Source organism: Sapajus apella, unplaced genomic scaffold, assembly GCF_009761245.1.
Source record: "Sapajus apella isolate SASKATOON/1434 unplaced genomic scaffold, GSC_monkey_1.0 scaffold5, whole genome shotgun sequence".
Classification (NCBI taxonomy): domain Eukaryota; kingdom Metazoa; phylum Chordata; class Mammalia; order Primates; family Cebidae; genus Sapajus; species Sapajus apella.
In genome coordinates this window covers 44,638,916-44,658,202 of record NW_022436945.1, presented here as the reverse complement: position 1 = coordinate 44,658,202, position 19,287 = coordinate 44,638,916, and positions in this window count along the sequence as shown.

Genomic DNA, 19,287 nt, shown 5'->3' with positions numbered 1-19,287 from the left:
ACTTTGCATGGAAATTTTAGGTTGAATTTTTCAAGTGAACCATTTAATAAATCTAGTGAGCTTTTCAGTTTCGAAATGATTATTTTCCAGTATATTAAAGTGTTTATGTGTTCGAACAGCCTGTAATTCAAACTAATATAATATTATCACCAATGTTTACCATGAGTATTAAATTGATTTGAATTTTTTTACTGTATTAATTTTCTAGTATAATTGTGATAACAACAGCAATAATAATAATAACTCACATTCACTGACTACATAACTTCATGCCAGGCATTATTCTATATATGTATTATCTTATTGAATTCTCACAGTGACTCCATAAGTTCTAATATTAAAATTCATTTCCTGTATGTATTAGGCTATTATTGTATTGCCATAAATAAATGCCAGAGATTGGGCAATTTACAAAGAAAAGAGATTTAGTTGGGTTATGATTATGCAGGCTTTACAGGAAGCATGATGCTGGCATCTGCTTGGCTTTTAGCGAGGCCTCAGAAAGTTTACACTCATGGCAGAAGGCAAAGGGGAAGCAGATAGGTTACTTGATAAAATCAGGCACAAGGAAGAGGAATCGTCGGGGGAAGGTGTACACAGTTTTAAATGACCAAATTTCACTAAAACTCACTATCACAAAAAGCATTAAGACATAAGAGATATGCCCCCATTTTCCAATCACCTTCCACCAGGACCCATCTCCAGCACTGGGAATTATAATTAAAAGTGACATTGTGGTAGAGATGAATATTCAAACTATATCAGTGTATGAGAAAAATGAAGCTAGAAAACAGGAATAGCTTATTCTACCTATCTTCATTTCTAGCAGGCAGAACCTGTCAATCAGGTAGATTTTTCTGGTCCCAAATTTTATGCTATGATATTGGCAAAGTCTTAATAAGCACAAATGTATTGGAATAAACATTAATAGCTCCTATTTTATTCTAGTGTAATTTTTAAATTCCTAAGGTAAAGATTGATATTAAGGATTCGATTTTTGTACTTGTCGTTAAAGCCATTGTCACACTAAAGTTGTTTTTTTTTTCTTTTTTCTGTGAAAATAGGTAAGCTGAACAGAACCACTATTAACACGGCAAACATTCACAGTTAGTATAGCACGTGTAGTGAACTTGAATCAATTGCATAGCTCTGCGAAACTGTGTTTCTTATCAGTTTTATGAACAAGGCTCCACTTTTTTATAATAAGAAAATAAAGCATAAAAGTAGAATGGTTGAAGTGAAAAATAAAAATAGTTATTACAAATAAAAGTATAACACATTAAATTATCTAATCAATTTGACATACTAAAGATATGATTCCGAATATTCACGGAAATTATAGACAGTCTTACTTATATTTTTTCCTGAATTGTAGTGCCTAGCTAGCTATGTTATACAATGTAGGGACTCCATTTAAATGTAGCAAATGCTAATGTGTTCAGCACCGTATGTTTCTCTTTTAAGAATTATGAACTAACTTCTGTATTGAATTCTTTGTAGAGGCTCTATTTTACATAATATATACATTATTAATATGGTAGTTACTGAATTACTGCTGTATTAATTCATCTAAAAACAAAGTGTAACATTATTGCTTTGTGAACTATTGATTGTAAAAAATAAAAGTAAAAGCAGGTTAACGAAGTAACCATAAGGGGAAAATAATTATAGAAATGGGATTAAATCGGGAAAAACATGAGGACTATTATAAAAAATATCGTATTAGTATAAAAGTCACAAAATTACTTAGGCATTCATGGAATGTTAAAAATAGAACATAGAATATAAATGCATTACAATACAAGAAAGAGAAAATTCAAAAGTAGTACTTCTTTTGACAGTTCCCATCATATACAGGATAGAGTTGATTACTTCCTCCTGGTAAAAATAATTATTCATAGTTTGGCCACTGCCCACTTTTTCTATTTTGTCGATCAGCAGCCACCTCACCCTGCTATGAGACTAATCTCCCTGACAAAGCATATGTATTCCAAACTCCAATTTTATTAAAATGCAGTGTATTGGCAATGGTCCTTCAATAATGTATTCTCAATTGTGGCACTATACATTAATATTCTCTTCCTTAAATATCCACCTTCCATTCTGTTTATTCAATTCTACCAGTAATGTTCTTAGCAGCAGGATTTATACTTTATTTCTTTTTATATTTTCAAAGAAACAGGTCATATTGGGAAGTGTAAATAAATCAACTAATAAAAAATACAAGGGTCCTTTTAAAATAGTTGAATGAGAAAAATGCAGAGTATGAGAGAGGTTAAAAATATGCCAATAGATATAAAACAGGATTAATTCAATTTAAGAAGTAATGCATTGTAAGCTAAAAATAAAAATATATATATTTGTTGGAGTATTTATCACTATTTGGTCAAGTTCTTAGTGAAAAAACTAGAACAAAAGTACACACATTTTTAAAAGCATTCAGTTGAGAGTAAGTATACTAAATATACTAAATATCTGCTGTTAACTGATTCTCTGATGTGGAGGACAACATATCATCTGTGCCATTTTGTAAAAAAAAAAAAAAATCCCTACCTCTTTTTCTTCATTATATAGTATTTGTGTTTATGCCATATTTCAGTTAGAATGTGCATTAATTTTTACTGCATCATAAGTAGCAAGATGTGTTACAAATAATGTTTCATAAACAATAATGCAGTTACTTAAAAATTTAGTTTTTATTATCTTTCATAATAAAATATGGTAGACAATAATGTGCTTAGACAACAGCATGGGTATCAGGGGTATCCCAGGTGATCAGGTATTGACTTAGTAAATTGGCGATGCTTGTTATATTACGTGTGGGGCTTGTACTGTTCACCGATAAGCAGTTTTTACTCTTTCTAGACATATGGAAGACTGAGCCTGCTGAGTCTCTTGAGTATGGGTGTTTCTAGCACTAGTTATTGAGATAAAAGGGGAAATAACGTTATTTCCAAGATATAACATTTAATTTCCAGTGTGATAAACTCCAGGATGCTCTTTCCCGTGCCACAATGATTGTGGAGGCACATGTTGAGATAGAGCTTTATCATCTATGTCCCTCACAAAACAGGATGAGAAAATAAATAAACTAACACCTCCTCAACTCTATCAACCAACATAAAGTGAACTTTTGTTGCCTGAAGCCACAGAAATTTGGGGAGGGTTCAATTCCACAGCATAACCGAGTTTACCAGGACTGATAGAGAATATGGTCCATGTATGTGAGATTTTGACATAAATGAAAGGCTAAAATAAGTAGCATTGGATTAAATATTCAGAGGAGTATACTAAAGTAAATGCCACCAACAGCTAGAAAGACAGGGATTGGGGAAGGTTTAATATAAAGCTAGTCAAACTTAGGCTTCAGTTTCCCCCACTAGCACAGAGTTCATTTCAAAGCCCTTAGGAGGGAACCTAGTAATGTGTTCATATGGATTTTACAAATAGATATATTCACAACATATGCAAACATAGGATGTTGCATACTCACTTTAGTAAGATAACCATCTTCAATAACTTCCTTTTCATCACATTTTATATTCGTGTTAAGTAAAATTAGAATACCACACCATTTCTGGCATTTGGCTAAGGGAAAGTTGAGTTGGAGACACATTTATTTTAAGCTTAATGAAATATAACAATGTAGCTCTCAATTTATAGCTAAGTTGCTGTTAGCCATGCCAGTGCAGAAATGCTTCCCAGAATATTTCTACAGCCCTCTGTGCCAATTAACCCAGGGTTATGCAGCCGAAATATGTGCTGTAGCAACTGGCTCCAGAAGAATATGGGTTATGGAGAAGTAACAAAACTGGTATTTCATGAATTTAGAAATAAGTATATAAAATTTTATTTTCCAATTATCAAATGTAAAAGTACAAGTAGAGAACTTATTTCTTCATAGAAGCCTAATCAAAACTGAAACTCTCTCCTGTCTGTAACATAGTAAAATAATGAGATGTATATATAAACACAACATATTTTTGTCTCTTTCATGAACGTTATGACTTATACTCCCAGCAGTGGGTAATTCTATGCATGAAATCATGTATTTTGTGTCCAGCTTGTCAACAATTTTTTAAGAAAGGCTTTATTACACTAAGAAAGGACAGAATTACTTTTCTACCCTCTGAGATATAATATTACAAAATTAATGTATTATTAAATGTAATCAAAGATTCCATAGCAAAAAAGACAGACAAATAATTTTATAGGCATAGCAGGTAAATATGTTTCTTAAAATGTCTAAAGCTTCTGGTATTTTTTTATTTGTAATTATTTTGTAATTTATTTTCTCATTATAAATATCTGATTTTGTGCCTAATTTTATATTTATAATTTAGTATTGTCTTTTTAAAGAGGACTTCCAATTACATAAGTTTCTGCTCTGAAAACTTGAAGCCACATCATCTTAGTGATTCTCATTTTACAATAGTAAAACTCCTGGCAAATCTTGTTTTTGACCATTTGAAATTCGGATAATGTTTAGTAATCTTAAAGCCTTGAGGCTATATCTAATAATACAGAATATCAATACTGTAGGTTCATTGTTATTGGCTGTGTTTTGCAAGCTATTAATAGAGACGAACTCAGAAAAAAAACTAACAATAATGTTTGAAAGCAGACTTTGTCCCTAAATTCATGGCCCTGGAAAACTATTTATTACTAAAACTGAAAAGCAAAATATTTATACATAAATATATAAAGCAATCTTACTAGCAATAGCTAAAAACTAGAAGTAACCCAAATGTTAATGAATAGGTAAGTAAATAAAGTCATTTTCATATATCCATAAAATAGAATACTGAGAAGTAATACAAAGAGATGAAAATCAAAATAATTATGCCGAGTGTAACAAACAGAGTTCCATTTATGTAAAATGATGGATAATTTCATAACTCTACTGGTATGAAGACATACAGTCATAAAAGGTAGCTTAGTTTTTTCCTGTGGGTAAGGGGCAGAAGAAAGGACATAAACATGAGAAAGCCAGAGGAAACTTTTGCAGGTATGCACAGGTGTTCAAACCTAACAAGCTATGTACTTTAAATACATGCAATTGATTGTCAGTTATTACTGAATGAAAGTATAAACCCAATTTATTTGAGACAACACTCAGTTTATGGCATGGATCAAATCAATAATATAACCATCCTATTTATTGTTTAGTGTCTCTGAAGGGATGGATCTGTTACCCAGTGTAGTTGGGAGTAGGGGAAGAACAAACATTGCAGAGAAAATAGATTGCACACGTGAATTTGTCAATGAAGGTTGAGAGGACAAAGAGACACAGAACATGGAGTAAAACAAGTCTATATCCAAGACTTTAAAACAACTCTTGGGCTGCAATCTTCCACCAGCCAGGTGCTGGCTGAAAAACTATCTTAAGTTTTTACCTCTGTCACCTCCTGCAACCCACCACACACACAAAGACACTCATGAAACAAGCCCTTCGGTGTCCTCTTTCTTCTTTGTCAATAATGTTATCCTTTAATAATGTTATGAACATTTAAAATGTCACAAAAACGCAATGACAACAAAAGCCAAAAATGTAACAGATAGATGATATGAACTAATGAATAGCTGGCTGATTGAGCTTCACGCAAACGACAGGCTCGTGAGAAGCAGCATCTTAGCAAAGAGGAGGTCCTCTCATATGTTGAATGAAAGGAGTAAAGAAACAAACTAGATTTTCCTGGTAAACCAGCTTGTCAGCTGGTTGTTCCTTTTTGCCCACCTTGTCGGTATAGTTGGAAAAGAATACAGTGATTCCAAAAGTAAACATTGAGATAAGGCTTATTCTAGAAATCACAGATATACAGTGGCTTGTAATTCTGAAAAAAAAAAAAAAAAAAAAAAAAAAAAGAAAACTGGGAGAACTACAGTCCTATTGTATTTGAACTAACACCCACACCCCTTTCTTCCCTGTCTATACACCTTGCTACACACAAGCTCATGAAATACACGAATAGACTTCTTTCCTTACTTATAAAATATCAACACATTTTCATTGACATTAAACTACTTTTCATGGATTATACATTAATGGGTATAAGGATATATTTATGACTACTATTTAAATAAATACAAATAAACTATGTATCCATTACAAGATATTATACAATATCATCAATATTTAAGATTCCTGCTCTGGAATAACACCAACTATTTTGACATGTAGATTCTTAAATATACTAGCTATATGGCTTTGGATAAGTCACTTAGCCTTGTATATCTTAAGTGTTCATATCTATAAAAAGAGTACAAGAGTACAGGTGCTCATTGACTTAGGACAGGATTACATCTCAACAAATCCATTGTAAGTTGGAAATATTGGAAGTCAAAAGCATTTAATTAACCTAAGCAATGGAATGTCATAGATCACCTCACCCATTTTAAACATGCTCAGAACACTTATTTTAGTCTACAGCTGGACAGAATAATCTAACAAAAGGCCTACTGTATAATAAAGCTTCACATATCTCATATAATTTAGTAAAAATTTATTAAAAACGAAAAACATAGTGGTTGTATAAGAACTTGAAGTACAGCTTTTACTGAATGTGCATTGCATTTACACCATGGTAAAGTAAAAAAAAAAAAAAAAAAAAAAAAAAAATCTTAAGACCAATCACCGTAAGTTAGAAACCATGTGTGTTAGGAACCATATGTGATTGTTCTGAGGATTAAATAAAATAACCCGTTTTATGGGATCACCCTAATGCCTGGCACACAGTGAGAACTCAAAACATGGTCATTATTTTTATTACATGAGAAAACGGAGTTTCTAAGTTGCTTAAGTCTCAGAAATGAGATTTTTTTAAAAAAAATTATCTTTGCCTATTGCTTCCACAAAAAAGTAATGAAATTAAAACTTTTCAGATAGTAGCACTGTTGGAAATCTCCAGCTCTCCATGATTTTTTTTTCATAAACTGAACTGTGATTTGAAGTTTTCATTTTATATCAATTATTCTAAATCTATCAGAAGGGTGGAGAGCTAATTAAATAAGGTTTTCTGTAGAAAAATTTATCCTTGGCCTAAAGCCAGTAGATCAGAAAAAAAAAAAAAAAAATGAAGAAGCAAAGAAGATAAAATAGTCTGATGCTAATGAATTCTCATGAACATTGAGGGTTCACAGGTCAGGCTACAATAGCATGGTATGCCACAAACCATTTTTTTTTTTAACTCAGTTGAACCTGCAACAATTTCTGTCTTTTATACTTTCTTCAAATGTAGACATTTGTAGGTAATAAAATATAGATAATAAAAAAACAGTATCAATTTATATTCTATACTAGGTTGACTAACGGTTAAAAACAAAGGATGTATAAACACAATATAATTATTTTTTTCCAGAAACACAAGGATAGGTGGTAGAAGCAATATTACAATAGGTGTACATACAAATGAAGGGGAGTGGAAAACAGGTCAGATACAACAGCATTGTTGGATGAGGCTACATCAAAAGGACTATTTCCATTTGTTTTGTTAGCTTAACCTTTTAAACATGGTTTTGTAAGGAGAGATAATGTGAATTCCACACTAAGTTGATCCAACAACTGGATCTGGATCAGAGAAAGCGCATGAACTTCAGCAGCTGTTTTTCTGTGGTTTTCATTTGAGGTTTATTCAATTTACTTGAATTGCCTATTTATGTCTTCTGCTCTGCAACCTGAACCAGAAAGCCAGGAGTATAATGTGTTTAAAAAAAATAATGCCGGCCTGGTGCAGTGGCTCACGCCGGTAATCCCTAGCACTTTGGGAAGCCTAGGAGGGCGGATCACGATGTTAGGAGATCTAGACAATTTTGGCCAACACAGTGAAATCCTGTCTCTACCAAAAGTACAAAAAGTAGCTGGGCGTGAGAGCCGGTGCCTGTAATCCCAACTACTCAGGAGGCTGAGGCAGGAAAATTGCTTGAACCAGGGAGACAGAGTTGGCAGTGAGCTGAGATCACGCCACTGCACTGCAGCCTGGGGACAGAGTAGGATCCATCACAAAAAATAAAATAAAATAAAATAAAAATAAAAAATGTCCAGCAACTCCATTTCAAACAGAGAAAAGTAATCTTTAAAATAAATATTCTGAGGTGTTGCATATAACTCTCCATATCTGTGAATTAGGAGGTAGTAACAAAGAGAAGTTGTGTTTGAATTAAGAAGAGCAAGATAAGAGATGGGATCTATTCTTAGGAAGATAGAAAAAGATAATAGACACAGAGTAATTATTTCAGATTAAGAAAACATTTCCTTAGATTTATGTTGGTGGAAACAAACTTCCCTCTGGGACAAGATGCTGATAAAAAAAAGTGGAAGTCAAATTGTCTCTATTTGCAGACGACATGATTGTATATCTATAAGACCCCATTTTCTTAGCCCCAAATCTCCTGAAACTGATAAGTTCAGCAAAGTCTCAGGATACAAAATCATTGTGCAAAAATCACATGCATTCCTATACACCAATAACAGACTTAAAGAGAGCCAAATCAAGAACGAACTGCCATGTACAATTGCTACAAAGAGAATAAAATACCTAGGAATACTATTAACAAGGAATGTAAAGGACCTCTTCAAGGAGAGCTACAAACCACTGCTCAACGAAATAAGAGAGGACACAAACAGATGGAGAAACATTCCATGTTCATGGTTAGGAAGAATCAATATCATGAAAATGGCCATACTGCCCAAAGTAATTTACAGATGCAACGCTACCCCTATCAAGCCACCAATGACCTTCTTCACAGAACTGGAAAAAAAAAAAACACCTTAAACTTCATATGGAACCAAAAGGGAGCCTGCATTGCCAAGGCAATTCTAAGCAAAAGGAACAAAGCGGGAGGCACCACACTACCAGACTTCAAACTATACTACAAGCCTACAGTAATCAAAACAGCATGGTACTGGTACCAAAACAGGGATATAGACCAATGGAACAAAACAGAGGCCTCGGAGGCAACACAACATATCTACAACCATCTGATCTTTGACAAACCTGACAAAAACAAGCAATGGGAAAAGGATTCCCTGTTTAATAAATGATGTTGGGAAAACTGGCTAGCCATGTGCAGAAAGCAGAAACTGGACCCCTTCCTGACACCTTACACTGAAATTAACTCCAGATGGATTAAAGACTTAAGCATAAGACCTAACACCATAAAAACCCTAGAAGAAAATCTAGGCAAAACCATTCAGGACATAGGCATAGATAAGGACTTCATGACCAAAACACCAAAAACATTGGCAACAAAAGTCAAAATAGACAAATGGGACCTATCAAACTCCACAGCTTCTACACGGCAAAAGAAGCTGTCATTAGAGTGACTCAGCAACCAACAGAATGGGAAAAAATTTTTGCAGTTTACCCATCTGACAAAGGGCTGATATCCAGAATTTGCAAAGAACTAAAACAGATTTACGTGAAAAAAACAAACAAGCCCATTCAAAAGTGGGCAAAGGATATGAATAGACACTTTACAAAAGAAGACATACATGAGGCCCACAAATGTATGAAAATATGCTCATCATCACTAGTCATTAGGGAAATGCAAATCAAAACTACATTGAGATACCATCTCACGCCAGTTAGAATGGTGATCATTAAAAAATATGGAGACAACAGATGCTGGAGAGGATGTGGAGAAATAGGAACACTTTTACACTGTTGGTGGGAGTGTAAATTAGTTCAACCATTGTGGAAGACAGTGTGGTGATTCCTCAAGGACCTAGAAGTAGAAATTCCATTTGACCCAGCAATCCCATTACTGGGTATATATCCAAAGGATTATAAATTATTCTACTACAAGGATGCATGCACACGAATGTTCATTGCAGCACAGTTTACAATAGCAAAGACCTGGAACCAACCCAAATGCCCATCAATGATAGACTGGACAGGGAAAATGTGGCACATATACACCATGGAATATTATGCAGCCATCAAAAACGATCAGTTCTTGTCCTTTGTAGGGATATGGATGAACTTAGAAACCATCATTCTCAGCAAACTGACACAAGAACAGAAAATCAAACACCAAATATTCTCACTCATAGGCGGGTGTTGAAAAATGAGAACACATGGACCCAGGGAGGGGAGCACCACACACTGGGGTCTGTTGGGGGAAAATAGGGGAGGGACAGCAGGGGGTGGGGAGTTGGGGAGAGGTAGCATGGGGAGAAATGCCAGATATAGGTGAAGGGGAGGAAGGCAGCAAATCACATTGCCATGTGTGTACCTATGCAACAGTCTTGCATGTTCTTCACATGTACCCCAAAACCTAAAATGCAATAAAAAAAAAAGATATAAAACAAAAAATAATGTGGGCAGACAGTACTTCTGTGCTCTGTTTAAATTTTGTCCACAGCTACTTTCTCAGCAACAAACTTGAGACATCATGGTCCCCCATTCCATAATAAACAGCTGATGATTAGCTCTGCGTGTGTGTGCCCTAATTGCCTGTGTAGTCACTGCTTCTATTCTATCCTTCTTTCTTTCATAGAAGAAGAACTATATTGATTCACTGTCTTTGATTTCACTCTTCCTGTCGTCTTCTCAATAAACTCCTATTGGGCTTTCATCCTCACTTTTCTGCTTCAAAGAGTTTTTGTCAAAGTTAGCGATGACCTCTACTTTATTCAATTCCACAATTAAATTTCATTTGACGTTTTATTTAACCTGTTAGCAGCATTTGACTACATTTATCTCTTCTTCAGTCATAAAGTCTTTGCCTTGGCCTCTCCAAGCGGATCACCTGAGGTCAGGACTTTCAGACCAGCCTAACCAAGATGATGAAACCCCGTATTTACTAAAAATACAAAAAGGTTTTCTGGGCATGGTGGCATGCACCTGTATTCCCAGCTACTTGGGACACTGAGACAGAATAGCTTGAACCCAAGAGGTGGAGATTGCAGTGACCCGAGACTGCGCCATTGCACTCCAGCCTGGGCAACAAGAGTGAAACTCCATCTTAAAATAAATAAATAAATAAAAATAAAAAAGTAAAGTCTTTGCTTTCATGGTTCTACATTCTCTGGCTTTACTTTTTCCTCATTCGCTGCTCCCTACCATTTCCCTTTCTAGTTCTTTGTGCATTTCTTTGACCTCATTTCATTAATGTTATAGTGCTTCCTGGTTTATTTCTTGGATGTCTAGTTTTCAGTCTACTTATTAATGACCTCATCCATTCTTATGCCTTTCACATTCATATATTGTCATCCAAAGCTACTCTTCTGAAATTCAGAAATAAACATACATCTCAATATTTGACATTGAAACTTGGATATTTAATAGGAGCTTCAGCAGGTATTGAGAAGTGAACTTCCAGTCTTCCCCTTCAAATATGATGTGATTATATTACTCTACATCTCAATAATTGTCCCATCTTTTTAGTTATTCAGATCCAATAACTTGGTGTCCTCCTGAACTCCTCGTTTGTTCATGCTCTTTCTCCAATTTGTTAGTGTATCCTGCCAGTTCCATATTAAAAATATTCGAACCCAAATATTTCAACAACTGCATTGCTGCTACCCTGTTTTAAACCACAATTATCATTCATCCTGACCACAGTTTGCTTCCCTAACCTGTTGGTGCAGTCTGTTGTCAAAGTCATTTTTTTCTCAGGTAATAGAGTAGGACCCTCCAGAGAATACTGTTTAATAATGTATTCCTTTGCACTGACAAAAACCGTAGCAAAATGATAAATATGACTTTATGTCATAACTTAGAAAATTTATTTTTGGATAATTACTAAAAGTATCTCTAAATACCAAGAAAGGTGAAAAGAAAGCAGCAAGAACAAAAATGTTTATATAAATATATGACTAAACTGATGTCTAATGATAACCATAAGATTAGTATATTCATTTGTGTAATAGATTCTACGGTGTCCTGACCATATTTCTTTGGGTTTTCCTAGTCTAATGCACGTCAGAAGACCTCCGGTTACTATACATGTATTTTTATTTTATTTTATTTTTTTAATTTTAGTATGAGGGTCTTCTCTGGTTACTAGAACTTGTTCTTCCCAAATGCCAAGTATTGAAGATTTATTGTACCCAACAAGCAGCCCTCAACTAATGACTCTTGGATTTTAGTGTATAAAAGCCCCAGCTATTTTGTCTGTTGGGTGGGATAAAACTAGGATACATTCTTCAGATTGACTCTCAGAGTTCCTCAGTAGTAGTAAGCTCTAACTGCTCACAGTGGTTACTTGTCCGAGAACACAAAATTCCTACTGCCTTCCCTTCCTTATCTCACTTCTGACTGCCATTTCAGCATTTGGGAATTAATTCCCAAACATATTATTTACTCTCCAATACTTTTCCATTTTCTACTAAGGGTGTACATGATCAGACATTCTGAGAAGTCTGTTTTATAAACATAATAGTATAAGTCTAATAAAATCTGAAGTTTATCAGCTAGAATGTTAATGGATTGTCCTAAGTATACTGTATTTTAATGTTAATAATTCCATGTTATTACATGAAGTGACCATCTATGCACAAATGATGGCATACTACAAATATCCTATGCAAATATCAGTTTAGCAGTAGCAGAAAGGAGATGAATGTGAAAGAAATTAGCAGCCTAACTAATGAGCATGCAGCAGGCAAGTCTCTCGGATGCTTTCTCCTCTTGTGCTGACCCCTGCGACCTCATTTGCGAAATTCGGTTTAATTATATCATGAAGTGGTATGGACATAGGCCAATAAGCCACACGGGGTAAATATGCACATTAAAGTTTTAACATGGCTCCATTGTAATTAATTCTTTAAACTTTGCTGAAGTAATTTTATATCACTTCTAAATTACCACCGATCTGTCTTAAAATATATCCATATTTCCTTTTTGATTTCAATTTTACTACAAGTCCACAGATACGTCTTTGCCAAGTTTTGGGGTTCTCATTGGGTGACTAATTCTTAGCTATATCCTTTATTAAAGAAAGATAGTTTCCATTGTCAAGTTCCTTTAAATTTAAATTTTTTAACCTTATTTGCCTTGAGACCTTCTCAACTCCAAATAATTTTACTGATCAAAATAAACTGACATGTCTATATACACACCAACTAAGGTCATTTTTTTGTAATTAACTTATTGTAATTACCATAATATTTGAAGAATAAAACACTAATTTCAGGATAAATATATAGGCATAAAGACAAATCATATCTGAGTAAGGTAATTCTTTTCTTCTATGTTTCCTTTTAAAGTACCACTGCTGAAACAGTCCACATAGAAAACAGGTCAATCTTGCACTCATTAATTGAACAGGAAAAAGGAGATAATTAGCAAACATTGCATCAATTTAGTTTAATGAAAAATAAATTATAGCATAATGGTTTTAGAGACAATGTTCTCAATTTGGAAAAACATTTAAAGACTAGTAATTCCCAAGACTTTCAAGGAGAAAGAGAAATCTTAGCACTGACAAAGTACAGTACACTATAAAAGATACTGTGACTGTAAGATTCATGATAGCCATAAGGCCCACTCAAATATCTCACAGGGCCTATACTATGTGTAACTCAGCAGTATGATGCAACCTGGCCAGCAGATTTCCAGGAGAAAAGACCATCTCAGCACAGATAAAACTCTTATAAATCTTAAAAAGAAGCTACTCTTACAAGAACAGCTTAAACTCCTTTTATAAAAGAAACATCTGATAACTGACCTGGTATGAGATCCAAGAAAGGGGGATGCCCCAAACTCTGAGAATGATCTCCAGACAGTCTCCTGGTAGCAACACCAGCCTGCTCCTGAACTCCACTTCATGCCAGCACGACCAGAATAAACTGCTTGAAGAGCATCCAGTGTCTGAGATTCGTCTTTGACAGTATAAATCAGACCAAAAGAGAATAGTCAGCCCTGGGGAGCTGGTACCTAGGACCAGCTCAGAGGCCCAAGCACAACACCAAGTGAAACTATTTTCTATAAAGTATTTTGTCTTCAGCATCATTTGCTCCAGAATAGCATTTTTAGAATAAGACAAATAAGTAAATGAGAGTAAATTCAGAATGTTTGTATTAAACAAAAATGTGCTCTTGAAGAAAGGAAAAAACCTCTTATTTTATTGCAAAATAGAGGTGAGTAAAAAAAGAACTGTGAGAAATAGCATAAAAAGCATTCTGTATTACTATTACATGGATTTTAAAATGTATTAGGTTATTTATTGCAAAAGTAATTGTGTATTTTGCCATTACTTTCAATACTAATAACGCAAAACTAATAAATCTAGACTATATGTAGAAGTTGAAAATGGAGAAGAGAGAAAATAAAATCAGAAAAGTTAAATGTGATTTTGTCACTACTTTTCCCCCAGTGTAGATCATTTTGTTTCTAATTCACAAAGCTTAATGGAGGAATGTTTTATGAAAAACACAGAAAATAACTTAATGGGTAACTTATTACAGTCATTTTACATGATTTTAAAATTTAAAGTTTGCCTTTTAAAATGCATAACATTTTGTATCCCAGAAATAAAGTTCCTCAAAAAATTATCTGTAAAATGTGAAAATATGATATAAGCACATTTATTTTACAGAGCTTATGTTTTACAAATAACAATATTTCTTCAGCAAATATATTTGTGAAATAGTTAGAATAACTAATACTAGTTTTCTAATTTTTAGAATTTTTTTTTAAGACAGAGCCTCTCTGTTGCCCAGGCTGAAGTGCAGAGGCACGATTTTGCTCACTGCAACCTCCACCTCCAGGGTTCAAGTGATTCTCTTGCCTCAGCCTCTTGAGTAGCTGGGATTACAGGTGTGCATCACCACACCCAGCTATTTTCTGGTTTTTTAGTACTTTAAGTTCTGTGGTACATGTGCAGAGCGTGCAGGTTTATTTCATAGGTATACACATGCCATGGTAGTTTGTTGCACCCATCAATGTTATATACATTACATATTTCTCTTAATATTATCCCTCCCCAATTCCACTAGCCCCTGCTATCCTTCCCCTAGCCCCCTACCCCTTGACAAGCCCCAATGTGTGTTGTTCCCCTCCCTGTATCCATGTGTTCTTATTGTTAAACTCCCACTTACGCATGAGAACATGCAGTGTTTAGTTTTCTGTTCTTGTGTTAGTTTGCTGAGAATGATAGTTTCCAGCTTCATCCACGTCCCTGCGGAGGACATGAACTCATCCTTATTTTAATGGATGCATAGTGTTCCATGGTGTATATGTGCCACATTTTCTTTATGCAGTCCATCGTTAATGGGGTTCCAATAATTTTAGGATTTTTAAGAATCATCTATAGGCTTTGATATTTCCCAGAATATAATATAGCAGATAAAATCTTCTATAGATTTTTATTAGATAGAGCTTTTTCCTCCTATCTAACTCTATCTGCTACCCAACTACCCAAAGACTTTCACGTGAATAGTGTTCAATAACACGCTATAAGAGTTAAAAATATTATTGATAGAGCGGCATGACCAGGCTAACATCTTTTGAAATATAGGCTACCACCATATCACCGGTGATGCAGAGAATATATTGAAATTGTGAGAAACCACCACTACCACAAATACAGCAGAGTCGACAACATTCTTTCAAATGCTGCTTAGAAGTATAGAATGACACTTTGGAATGGCAGAGAAGTTGTTACCTAATTCTCATGTCTAATTCTGGATGTACTAAGTACAGACAGATACTTTGTATGTTGACATTCATTCAGTGATTAATATTTATTTTGTAGACAAGGTTATATCTTAGACTTGTTTACAATGCATGTGTATCAATGTTAATTTCTGAAACATTGTCTACTGCTTGGAAATACAGTAGGGTTCACAATAACTTTACATTTATCTATGTGTAGAAACATGGTTGTTTAATGTGGTTTTTGCTGGGCAGAAAGTTATAGCTCTCCTAGATACATGTTTTATTTCATATACTGCCTTAAAGTTTTGTCCTATTATGGAAGGCAGAAAGAGTTCCAATAGAGCTGGACAAATAATGAGAAAACACTCCTTTCTACTTCACACACACACACACACACACACACACACACACACACACACACACTCTAGCATTTCAATCTGTGAGAAGAATTATTAGAAAAGAGCAACTTGTTTTTGATTCAGTTCCTACTGTTGCTTGCCTTGTAATTAAATTAGAATCAGTGAAATATCATATAAAATATTTTTTATTCTCATGGATAGATTCCCAGATTATTGTATTTTTATTCATTTATTAATTATGTCATAAAATAAGCATCTACTGACTATGGCAAAATACCCATGTTAAAATTCTTCATTTGTATATTCATGAGGTATGAACAGGATATTTCTTACTTATCATGATCTGAGTGGTGGTACCTGATCCAAGTGAGATATTGACAACTAAATAATTTCTAAGATTTTCTGAAATCCAAAATACACTCTAACTTTAGGGTTTAGAATCACAGATGAATAATTCTTTCATGTGGCTTTCTCTGTCAATAATGACTTTTTATTGAGCCAATGGCAAACTTCATGCTTTTTGTCTTATATGAAACAGATCTAACCTCTGGTGACAAGCGTCAGTGTTGACCTTGGTCTCACAGTAAAGATAAAAATAACATATGGATTATATATTTCAAAGGATAATATAAATGATGCTACATCTCCAATCTAACCTTTAAATCTGTTCCTGTTTTGCAAAATCAGGTGTAGTTTGTATCTTCTTTCAAATTATTTTTTTTAAGCTATCATGTACCATATGTTATTGTTCCTTAAAAATATTTTAGAGAACTCCATCTGGGATATTATATCATGAGTTTTTAGTTTATAAACTTATTTGTTTTTTGACAGTGTCTCATTCTGTCACCCAGGCTGGAGTGCATTGGCATGATTATGGCTCACTGAAGTTTCGAACTCCTGGGCTCACGTGATCCTCCTGTCTCAGCCTTCCGAGTACCAGGGAACACAGGTGCATCTCAACATGCCCAGCTAATTTTTTATTTTGTATTTTATTGTAGAAACAGGATCTTGCTATGTTCCCCAGGCTGGTCTTGAACTCCTGGCCTTAAACGATTCTCCCACCTTGAACTCCTAAAGTGCTGGGATTACAGTCATGAGCCACTGTGCCCAACTTATACATATTTTTAGTTAGAAAAAAATTAAAAATTTACTTTATGCCTCAGATTATAAATGTAAAAAAGTATCTGGTATCTCCGAGTTGCTTATTAAGGATTATATTTTTAATACAAAATAATATAAAATTAAGAATATTTAGTACTCAATCATTTTTAAAAAGGAATGTCTTAAATGATTCATATAAAGTCAATTGATAAACATATTACAGTTGTAGAGCATTTGATAGGTTTAATAAAAGTACATTTTATGAGTTAAATTCAAAAACCTCCTGAGTTTTATGTGATTCAAACTATGCTATGTTTTCTCTAACATACCTCATTAGTTACATTTCAATCAAGCTTGGTGTAAAAAAATGAGAACAATAAGCATGATTATAAGTAGGAAGAGTTTGTTAAATGTGCTTTAATGAGGTTCTATTGTGAGATGTGTCTTGTGTACAAGCAGAAATCAAGATGAGCATACTGAACAAGAAAGGATAAACAAAACCCATGGCTAGTGAGTAGATATAAGCTTTAAATTGTTTGGTCTAGGAAGACATGTAAAATACAATTTGGTACATACAGAAAATGTAATTAAATGATAATTGCACTCAAGCACAATGAGTGTGGGATAAACAGCTTGTGAATCAATAAACCATGAGGCAGCAGGCTGAGGTAGTTATTGATTTATGATTCATTTAGCTGCAAGTTTACTCCATTTCTAATTTAATTGGAACTACTGTATCATGCTTCATTGTGAGAGCGGGGTAGAATGATTGTATCATTTTATATAAGAAAAAGATTGTCTGAATTAATATGAACTTTAGGTTTTATGTGAATATAGTCCTCTAAGGTTTTTCTATATATTTACCAAACTTACAGATTGGTATATATAATTACAACAAAAAAATTTTGTTAATATATTAAAGGAAACTTTAGGACAACGTACACTTCTGATGAATAAAAATTTTGTTGTTTCATTAACTTAAGACATAAATATTATCTTGTAATGCTCATCTTATGAACTTTAAATAAAAAGCGTTCTTTCTTTCTTTATTTTTTGAGACTGGGTTTTGCTCTTGTTGCCAGGCTGGAGTGCAGTGGCACAATCTCAGCTCACTGCAACCTCCACCTCCTGGGTTCAAGCGATTCTCCTGCCTCAGCCTTCTGAGTAGCTGAGATTACAGGCACCCACTACCATGCCTCAGCCTCACAACGTAATGGGATTACAGGTGTGAGCCACTATGTCTGGCCTCTTCATTTTTATCTAGAGAAATTGTACATTTTAAATAAACAAGACATTCTTATTGTTGTCACTGCTTGTCTTCATTAACTTTTACATAGACTCTATTTTATATTTATGTTACTAACTTTAAGCACCTTCACAGACAGATCTTAAGTATTCATTCCCCTTTCACTGATTTCAGGTGATCCAAAATCCAAAACCTTAGCTGCCCTCCCTAGCAACATAAACAAGCAGCAGTGTTAACACCTGAGGGAACTTTGGAAGTATGTGTCTCTGAGGCTGTAGAGAGTATGAAAAAAGTATGACCACTAAATACTCACGACTTGTCACATTTTTCATTAAATAAATACAACTATTATTTTATTGCATCAGAGAAAGCTGTCAGTTTACAGTGGATTATACTGAGAAAATGAGAAATTTGCTGAGGAGGTCAAGAACTATACGATTTATGTGGAACTTGCACCAGTTAAATATTTCTCAAACTGAGAGAACAATAAGGCCCAAAGGGTACCTACAAAGATAATTTTTACAGGTTAATTATCTGCCTTTTCACTCAGATTGTAACTTCTACCTTTCAACCTGTTATCACTTTTTTTTTTTTGAGGGTCCTCCTGTCTGCTGTCTGTTCTTTTTGCTTGTGTGTGCGTGTGTGTGTGTGTGTGTGTGTGTGTGTGTGTGTGTGTGTAAGAAAGAAAGAATGAAAGAAAAGAAAAGAGTGAAATAAAGAAAGAGAGAGAGAAAGAGGGAGAGAAAGAGGAAGAGAGAACGGGAGTCTTGCTCTGTTGCCCAGGCTGGAGTGCAGTGATGTAATCATAGCTCAGTGCTGCCTCCAACTCCTCAGCTCAAGCCACCCTTCCACCTCAGGCTACCCTACCAAGTATCTGAGACTACAGGCATGCACCTCTGTGCCAGGCTAATTTAAAATAAAAATTTCATTTTCTTCTTTTTTTCTTTTGAAAACTGTTTTCTAAAATGACTATCTTGTT